The sequence below is a fragment of the Cavia porcellus genome, unplaced genomic scaffold (genome assembly GCF_034190915.1).
Source record: "Cavia porcellus strain 051 isolate PalLab524CR breed Dunkin Hartley unplaced genomic scaffold, mCavPor4.1 scaffold_17, whole genome shotgun sequence".
Taxonomy (NCBI): Eukaryota; Metazoa; Chordata; class Mammalia; order Rodentia; family Caviidae; genus Cavia; species Cavia porcellus.
The window spans coordinates 23,015,313-23,025,430 of NW_026947500.1; the positions used below are offsets into that span (position 1 = coordinate 23,015,313).

Here is a 10,118-nt window from a genome sequence, read left to right on the forward strand (position 1 = left end):
TGTCTCCGCGTGCAGGGCTGTGGTCTCAGGCAAGGCAAACAGTAGGCGCTCAGCATATGTGGAAGGAATAAAGTCATACGGAGCCTTTCCTTCCCACCAGCCCCATATCCTGCCTGCTGGGCACCTGGACTTCCTCCTCAAGGTGAGGCAGGGAGCACAAAGGTTACACAGGGATGCTGGAAAAGAAAAGCTGGGTGACCTTGGGTGAGCCACCCGGCCTCCCCTCCTCCCAAAGGCGGGGGCAGCTCAAGCCAATCCCCTGCCCGCCAGCCCTGCCAGACAGACTGGGACTGTCCTGAGTGAGCCGCGAGGTTGGCCACATTGGTGTGGTGCCTGGGACCCCGGCCAGGCCCTTGGTGGCCACGGCCCAGGGGCTAAGCTGGGGAGAGAAGGAAAGAAGAAGGGAGACCTGCGGTGGAGGAGGAAGGCTGGCGGCAGGGCCTGGGCAGAAACCTGGCTGAGCAAGTGGGGGGCAATGGAGGTGCTTCCAGCAGGAGTGGGAGGTGAAGCCCACGGAAGGCGCGCTGGAAAGCCAAAGGAAATGGAGGCAGCAGCTGGGTGGAAGGGGCCTGGGACTCTCCTACCGCTGCCGGCCGCAGCGCTGTGCTGACACCGCCCTGCCCGAGCACCCACGGGGCCCTATGAGCGGCAGTGTGGCCCAGGGTGCTACCCTTCGGTCTCTGGGTCCACCCCACCTCCGTCGCACTCGCACGCACACAAACAGCTTGGGAAGAGGCTGAGAGGTGACAGAGGTGGCGATCTGGCGCTTGGCACCGGCTCAGCCCCGCTGCTGCAGAAGGCGAGGCGCGCTGCCGGGAGTGGCCTCGTGGGAGGAGGAGCGGGGCGGGGGCACGCGGCCCGCGGCCCGCCCGGAGACCCGGCTTCCTTACACCCACGCCGCCTGGGAAATCTGACTCCTGCGCCAGGCAGGAACTGGGAAGGAAGGGTTCGCGAGGGCTCTGTTGACAGAGACGGGGAGGGGACAGGGGCCTCCCTGGACTCCATGAGGGGGCAGCCTCGGACCCCGGAGCCTGCGGGTTTCTCCCCACCTTACCCTCACCTGGGCAGCCGCTGCGCCCTCTGGCGGTGACATCCGGCGTCAGAGGGGTCCCATTTTAGTCTGGGCGCAAATGTTCTTTGGGGAGGCTGAGCCACGCACCCCGAGAAGCTGAAGCTGACCCCCTGGGCCATTGGAGCCACTAGCCTTGGACCCTCCTCCTGAGCAATGTCACATGATCAGAGGCCCCTGGGAACACGACAGGGGAGAGATAGGAATAGAGGGACATGCAGGACAAAGGCAGCCAGGGAACTCAACTAGCGTGAGTCTCAGCTCTGGGGTGAGGTCTTTTTTTTTTTTTTTTTTTTTGTCTTTTTGAGACAGGGTCTCTTTGTGCAGTTCAGGCTGGCCTTGAGCTCACTTTTGTAGCCTAGGCTGGTCTCGAACTCACAACAATCCTCCTGCCTCAGCCTCCGGAATGCTGGGACCACCACGCCCGGCTGGAGTGAGGTTTTAGCCTTTCTGAGCCTCACTCTCTCCATCTCTGAAAGGGAATGATAATAGTCGTGCATACACTTGTAATCTCAGCACTTGGGAAGCCGAGGCAGGAGAATCGCTACATAGTAAGTCCAAGCCAGCCTGAACTACATAGCAAGACCCTGTCTCAAAAAATAAAAAAGAAAGAAAAAATAATCCTGACCTCATCAGTCACTAGGAGGATCCAGTGACATCTCTGATGGAATGTGGTGAGAACATCCATCTAAATCAAGTGTGATTGCACATGCCTGTGATTCCAGCACTTAGGAGGCTGAGGCAGGGGGATTGCCCTGAGTTCAAGGACAGCCCAGGCTACAGGAAGTGAGTTCAAAACCAACCTGAACTATATAGCACGACCCTGTTTCAAACAATGCTATAAACACTAGCTTCCTTCTGAAGCGAGGATCTCCCCTTGAGCATCCCCAGTAAGCCCCCTGTGTCCGTGGCTTACAGCTACACAGGGCCACTCAAACCCTAGTGCCATCCACTGCATCTGGCTGTTCCTCCACCAAACTGGACAGTTGACAGCCTCCTTTTTGCCAAGAGTTCCAGATTCCTACCTCTGACTGACCCCTCTGATCCATTAGGTACCCATAGCTTAATAGTGATTAAAAAAATAATAATACAGGGGCTGGGAGTATAGCTCAGTAGGGCAGCACCTGCCTGGCAAGTGCAAGGTCCTGAGTTCGATTCCTAGTACCCCCCCCAAAAAAGGATGAGAGTATTATAAACTTATAGAAAAGATACAGATTTTTGAGAGGGACAGTCCTTGGGATTGAACCCAGATTCTTCACACTGAGCTACATCCCTTGCCCTTTTTTGTATAATTTGAGACAAGGTCTCCTTAAATTCCTGAGGCACAGTTTGAACTTGTGACCCTCTTGCCTCAGCCTCCCTAGTGCTGGGATTACAGGTGTGTGCCACCACGCCTAGCTCAACATAGATTCTTCAGTCCTGCTGTGAGCATGCCCCACTCCAGCTCTGCGTAACCTTTCACAGTGCCATTGATTTCCAGGCAAAGCTCTCCAGCCCAGTACTCAAGGGCTCTCTAAGTTGGGCATGCGATGCACACCTGTAATCTCAGCACTCAAAAAGCTGAGGCAGGAGGATCATCAAGAGCTCAAGCCAGCCTGGGCTACATAATGTGTTTAAGGTCCTTCTGGAGAACATAGGAAGACCCTGTCCCAAAGAAAAAGGGTGTGGGGGTGCTCATTTGTGTCTCATCCAGTTGGACAGGTCTTTTTGCCTTCCACAGCCCCGTGTGGTGCCCCAGGATGCTCTACCCTCTCCTGCCCCCCATCCACACAGCCTGTGCCTAGGATCCCCAGTTCTGCAAATCAGCTCTGCTCTGCCAGGGAACAGGGCCCAGGCCGGGCAGTGGCGCCCTTCCCACTTCCCTCTGCAGTCCTCTCCCGCTGGCCCCACCAGGAACCCCCCTGACTGCGCTTCACCCATGGACCCAGCCCTGCCCTTGCCCCCTGGGGGAGAGTTTGGTCCGCTGCAGGACCAACCTCACCCTCGGGCTCAGCCTGCTCCCCCTTGCACCCCATTTGCCCCTCCTCTTTTGGAATCATCTTTCCCCTCCGGGAAGATCCTGCCCTAGCCCCTCCACCCTAATGCGCAGGCCCCGCACCCCTCCCTCTAGCCTGTGCTCACCTTAGCTACCCATTTCACTAAAGTGCCTCCCCTCATTTGGGCGGCTTGGGGATTTTTTTGTTTGTTTTTGTTTTTGTGTTTTTGAGACAGTGTCTCCCGCTAGGCAGCTCAGGCTGGCCTTGAGCTTACTTTGTAGGCCAGGTTGGTCTTGAATTTGCAGTGTGCCTCCTGCCTCAGCCTCCTAAATCCTGGGATTACAGCCATGTGCCACCTTGTCCAGCTGGTTTTGTTTTTGTTTTTGTTTTGAGGCTAGGTCTGGTTATGCAGTTCAAGTGGCCTTGAGTTTGCATTGATCTCCTTTCTGCCTCTGCCTCTCCAGTGCTAGGATTCCAGCCATGGGCCACCACGCCAGCCCCACCTCAGCCTGTGCCACTCCACAGAACCCATTCCTGCCAAGCTGAACCAGGATTCTGTTACCTATAAACCCAAAGGCCTCCAGGTGGGTACGGACCCTGCCTCTGGCCAGAACTAGACCCCCGCCCCTCCTGGCTGGCATCTAAGCTCTTGGTATTGGTCCTTTGGACTCTGTCCACATCCTTCAATTCCCCAATAGCAATCTCTGTATTAGGGGTCCCCCATTCTAGAGCCCAGCTCAGAACTCCAACCCCAGCTCCTGGATCCCCACATCCAACCAAATATCTTCCAGACTTGATTTCTGTCACTGAGGTTTGTCCAAAACTGATCCCAGAATCTGGGCCCTCCTGCACCCCCCAGCCTGTCCCTTTTCCTACTCCCAGCCCAGACTCAGTGTAGGAAGTGGGGTCACCCTCCAGCTCTCCCTTGCCCTCACTTCCTGACCACAGACTCCAGCCCATCAGTCAGCGTCTTCCTCACGTTGCCTGCCTCAGTCCTGAAATAGCCCCAAAGCTGACCTCGATGCCTCCTCCTTTACCCTCCTCTAATCTGCTATTTATCCCACAGCCAGGGTGATCTTTTAAAAACCCAATCTGGGGGCTGGGGATTTAGCTCAGTGGCATAAGCGCCTGCCTTGCAAGCAGGCAGTCGTGAGTTCGATCCCTGGTACCGATAAAAAATGAAAAAGACAAAAAAAAAAAAAAATCTGATCAAGTCAGTCCTCTGCTTCTCTTTATCCTGGGATTAAATCCCAGCTCCTTAGCATGACTTATCACCTTCAAAAACCTGTCCCTTAGCGTCCATTTCCCCTTCTCCTTTCTTGGGGATCCATGTGGTGCTGTGGGCTTGATCCTACCCCAGTTTTCGCCTCCTCCAGAGTGCTGGACCCTATGATTAGCTTGGAAGGGGCCTCCTGACTTGAGCTGGCCCAGCCAGCTTGCTGCAAATATGGCAGAGAGACCAGGAAACTGAGCCCAGTACCACTGGCTGCCATCTCCCATCCTGCACTGCAGGAAAGCCAGCACTGCAGAGGACACATGACAGGTGGGAAAAATGAACGGAGCTGGTTGACTGGTTTCTCAGCCACAGAGCCCTGGTCCAACCTCACCTGAAGCCACAGAACCAGTGAATTTTTAGCCCCTTACTGCTTCAGCCTGGCTCCTTGCTGTTTATTTTTTTCGATACAGGGGATCCAACTCACAACTGTGCACTTGCAAGGCAGGAGCTTATGCTTATGCCTCTGAGCTAAATCTCTAGCCCCATTATTTGTTTGTTTATTTTGAGACAGAGTCTTGCTAGGTCTCCAAGGCTGTCCAGCTTGACCTCAAGGTGATGAGGTTACAGATGTGTGCCACTACGCTGGGCTCCTAATTTCCATTTATTTTCTGTGCCTTGAAACTACAGCCTCTGGTACAATCCACTTGTCAACCCCTTTGGACCTGTGATTCCTGGTAGCTGGAGTTTGGCTCTTTCTTTTCTGGTTTCCAGCCTGGTTGGCTTTTTGTTTCATTTTGTTTTGCTTTTTTAAGATAGGTATTGTAGGGGCTGGGGATTTAGCTCAGCGGCATAAGCGCCTGCCTTGCAAGCAGGCAGTCATGAGTTCGATCCCCGGTACCAATAAAAATGAAAAAGACAAAAAAAAAAAAAGATAGGTATTGTAATTCCAAATGCTGTGTATAGTCAGCCAAGTATCATAACCCCTTTTTCAGTGTTCCTCACAATCCAAAAAGTTATATTTGTAATCCCATTGAGACAGTATTGGAATCCCAGCAAGTTAATTCCAGTCTACCACCATCAATGCAACCCACATCGAGAGTAAAGACACCAAGATATATTCCTAGTTAAGGGCAGCCAAGGGGTCCTAAATCCAATCCCTGTGAAGATGTTTGGACAAAGGCCCTGATCCTAGGCTCTCCCAGAATTTATTATCTTGTGAAGAAGGGTAGCTCAGGGATGAGTGACAGTGAGGATGGCAGGAATTACCTGAGTAACTTGAGCTGGCTGGCCAGGTGGGGAGAAAAGCATCTCTGCAAAATGCAGAGACAAGGATATGCAGAAGGATCAATTGGCATAATTCAATGGAGGTAGCAACTGAATTGTTTTAGGAGGCTGTTGCTTCAGTTTCTGACGTGTAAACTTTTGTGCCCTGGGGAGTCATGGCCTCTTTACCTTGAGGCTCTTACCCAGTTGACATTCCCAGAGCTGATGGCTCTACCATCCCTTTGTGCTCATATCTTTTACAGAGAGCACTATTCAAGGAAACAGGAAACAGTCTGATGGCTTTGAAGATTACATATTTGCACCTCAGCTAGCATTATTTGCAATTCTTAGAGCCAACTGAAGAGAGAAGGAAATACCATAGCCAGCTCTGTACATAGCAGTATAGGGAGATCAGTCTCCATATAATCAAAGGTGCAGCAGTTGTTCTGCATTCAAGAGGAGCCACTGGAGTTGTATCCCACAACAGAATCCTGCTTTGTAGTTCAACCTGGCTTTGAACTCGCTATGTATGTAGCCCAGGCTGGCCTTGAACTCACAGTGATCCTCCTGCCTCAGCAGCCCTAGTGCTGAGATTACAGGCCTGTGCCACGACGCCAGGCCCTCCTGGCCAGTTCTTACTTGCCTTTCAAAACCTAGAGTTGGAAGTCAGGCATGCACTACTGTAATCTCAGCACTCAGGAGGCTGAATCAAGAGAATCTCTGTGAGTTCAAGGCCAACCTGGACTACAAAGTGAGTGCAGGGCCAGCCTGCATTGTACATGGAGACCCCATCTCATCACCTCATCTAGGATGCCTGCGGCTCTTCCCCCATCTCTTTGCTGACCACAGCCTAATGTAACCACTCCCTGCTTACCTGGCCACCTCCAAGGGGATGGGCTGAGAGAGCCGTCTCACCTGATCAGCCCCAGCTCAGGAATGGTTCCACAGAAAATGGCGCACAGTAAGTACTCACCTAAGGCTGCCGGCAGTATCTCAGCACCACCTTCCCGGAAGGCCCTGGAAGGCCCTACCTGTCCCCCTCACCACCACCCAGCCCCTCACCTCACAGATACCCACACTGCTGGGACCCACACCCATGTCACTTCTGCCACACTTCCCTAGGGTTCACCCCCTTCTCAGGAGCTCCCTGAAGCCTTGCAAAGCCTTGCAACAGTGACAGAAATGAATGAGAGAGCCGGGCATGGTGGTGCACGCCTGTGATCCAGGCACTCTGGGGGGCTGAGCCAGCATCCGGTGAAGGCCTCTAGTTGTATCCTCCAGTGGCAGAAGGTGGAAAGGCAGGAAGGGCAACTCCCCCGCCAAGCTTCTCTGTAAGGTCACACTTTCCCCCTTCCCAAGGAGGTGCCTAATCACTTCTTAGAGGCCCCACCTCCTAATGCTATCACTATGGCAACCATTGAATTTTGGAAGGGAAATCACCAAACCTCCGCCAGGAGGGAGTGTGGCTGCCAGGAGACAGGCACCCGGTCCTGCTCCCCTTGTCCCCTCCCCCATGGCACCCTGCCCACCATAGAGCATTTAGAAACAAGGGCAGCAGCAGCCTTCTTCCTGGCATCCTGGGTCCTGGGCTAAGGTGAGAACCAGAGAATCTGCAGGGACAGATGATCTGGAGTCGAGGGGGGGTGGACTCTGAATGGCCCAAAGGTCAAGTATATTTGGTCATTCATTCCCCAAGCTTTGGGATGCACCGGTCTCAAGGGCCCAGTTCTCTACTCCAACTCCTCCTCCTTCTCATCCTCCTCTTCTTCCCCCTACTCCCCTCCAAGCCTTCACCACCAACACTGGTTGGAAGAGGGCCCGAGACCATGCTGACGAGGACTCAGTCTGCAGCTTGCTTCAGCAGGAAAGGGTGCCAAGAGGGATTAGTGATGTCTGCCCTGGGCACCGGCACGTGGTGGGGAGGAAGCAGAGGTCAGGAGAAAGACTGGAAACTGAACAAATGGTGGGCAGAAACACCTTGAACCCTAAAGATGGCCTCTTGGGGTATTAAAATCCTTGTGCTGAAGTCCTCTCTCCCCATATTGGAATGTGACTTTGGTAGGACACAGGGCTGTTTTCTGGTTTTGGTCCCGCACAGTGCTGGGATGAAACTGGGGCCCCCATACAGGATAAGTGTAGCACCCAGGAACTGCAGCTCAGCTCTGGGATGGGGACTTTACAGGGCCAATCGCTGAAGCCAGGCTGGTGGGGGCCTAACTGACTGGTATCCTTTTTGATTCGTTTTGTTTTCTTTTTCTTTTTGATATAGGGTCTTGCTATACAGTTCGGGCTGTCCCTGAATTTATTATGTGTCTATCTCAGACTGGTCTCTAGCTCACAACAGTCTTCCTGCCTCTGCCTCCTGAGTTCTTGGATTCCGGGCCTGCAACATCACAGCATGCTGCTACCATTATTATTGTTGTTATATCATTATATTATTAACACAGGTCTTGTTCTGTAATTTGGGTTGGCCTTAAACTTGTGGAATCCTCCTGCCTCAGCCTCTCAAGCATTAGGATTACAGGTGTGCACCACCTCACTCTGGCCCTCTGCGGGTACCTTTATAAAAAGGGTAACTCTGGACACAGCCACATAAGGCTGTGATCAGAATGACAAGCCAATTAGAGAGGCCTAAAATGCATTCTCTCACAGCCCTGCGGCTCCCTTGAGTTTGGACTGCTGGTCTCTAGAACTATGAGACAGTGAATTTCTAGGGAAGCCACTCCATATGTGGTACTTGGTAGCCACAGCCCTAGCAAATTAATCCACAAGGCAAGGTTCCTGTGCAGTGAGCATCTAGCCTGATCAATGATGGATTCCCTAGGGAAAGACCTAAAGATACCACGGGCTTCAAACTAGGACGTCTCACCCCTGCCCTGCCCTTGGGGAGTGAGCATCCCTTCTCTAGGCCCTGGCTCCCCTGGCTTTCAGGGAGGGACAGACTAGACAACCAAATGCCCAATGACCAGATGACCGAGATGACCAATGGTCACCATAGATGAGCCTTTCCAACCCTGAGAGTCCAGTATCTTGCTCAGGCCAGTGACAAGAGCTGTTGCTATTAAGTCCTGCCAATGATTGTTTTCCTCCGGTGGCTTCTGGTGCCTGATCCTGGTCTTAGGGTTCTACTACTGCATGACAGGCAAAACCAAGTCCTCTGTGAGTCAGAATCGCAGGAACATCTCAACTGTGCGACTGTCAGAGTGACCTGGGCTGCACACTCTGAAAACCCTGCTGGCACTGCAAAGGCAAGCAGAAACAACAAAACCACACCCAAGATTTGGAGGCAGATTTATTTATTGATTTAAATCAACAGGCATGGATTGGGATCATCATTCCCAAAATACCAGGCCCTGATCTCTGGTGGTTTGGGACTTACATGCGATAAGCAAGCAGGAAGTACAGAAGCAGAATGGTTTGTCAGTTGGCAAGTGCAAGGTCGTGAGTTTGATCCCTGGTACTACAAAAAATAAAAAGGAAGCCTTTACCATGACACCACTTGTGAGTCCTGCAGCCCTGTTGCTGCCTTCCCTCCAGTAGACACACATTGTCACTGCTGCGGTATTTCACTGTCACACGGGTCAGCCCTGTTCAGGGTGGGAAGGCACCACACAAGGCAAGAGCACTAGGAGCCTCAGACCACGGGGTCCCTTTGGGAAGCAGCTGGCACAAGCTGGACAACAGCTCTGTGGGAGTGGGGCTCCAGGGCCACAGGTCAGGAAGGAAGAATCTTCCTGATGAACTTGGGAAGAGCAAGAGGCTGAGGTATATGAGATACCTTCCAAGGCCACCATAACCCCAAAACCAGAGCATTTAAAAGAACAGCAGTTGGGGCTGGGGATTTAGCTCAGCAGCATAAGCACCTGGCTTGCAAGCGTGTGGTCGTGAGTTTGGTCCCTGGTATCGGTAAAAAGAACAGCAGTTGATTTCTTCCCCATCGTGGAGGTCGAAGACCCGAGTTGTTGGCCAGGCTGGTTCCTTTCTGGTAGAATCTGCTCTGTGCCATTCTCCCTGGCACTTCCGGGCTGGCAGTGGCCTCCTTCGGGTCTCTGCTTCTGTCCTCATATGGTTTTCTTCGCTCTGCATGGCATTCACATGTCTGCCACACAAGGATATTAGAGATTCTTCTTTTTTGTCTTTCGGAGACAGGGTCTCACTATGCAGTTCAGGCTGGACTAGAGCTCACTGGTCTTGAATTTGCAACAATCCTCTTGCCTCAGCCTCCCAAGTACTGGGATTACAGGTATATACCACCCACACTCAAATAAGGACATTAGATTTAGAGCCCAGCCTTCATCCAGGATGATGTGATCTCAAGACCTTAATTTAATTATGTCTTTTTTCGTGTTATAACAATAGGGGCTGGTGATTTAGCTCAGCGGCATAAGCACCTGCCTTGCAAGCAGGCAGTCGTGAGTTCCATCCCCGGTACCGATAAAAAGGAAAAAGACAAAAAAAAAAAAAAAAAAGTTTATTTAGTTTACAGTTTGGGGGTGCTGAAAGTCCAAGGTCAGTCAGTTGCTCTGCTCTGGTTTGGCTGGGGGCTAAAGGGTTAATGGTAGATGGCATCATGGTAATGTACAAGCAGAGACCA

At 52.5% G+C, this 10,118-nt stretch overlaps 1 long non-coding RNA gene across 1 annotated transcript; it reads left to right on the forward strand.

Moving 5' to 3' along the window:
- Positions 1-17: 17 nt before the first annotated feature.
- On the forward strand, positions 18-9,017 carry LOC101787113 (uncharacterized). Its single transcript, XR_216268.3, has 4 exons — positions 18-142; positions 3,510-3,629; positions 6,334-6,485; positions 7,794-9,017. It is a non-coding gene; the product is annotated as an uncharacterized LOC101787113 (long non-coding RNA).
- Positions 9,018-10,118: the final 1,101 nt, after the last annotated feature.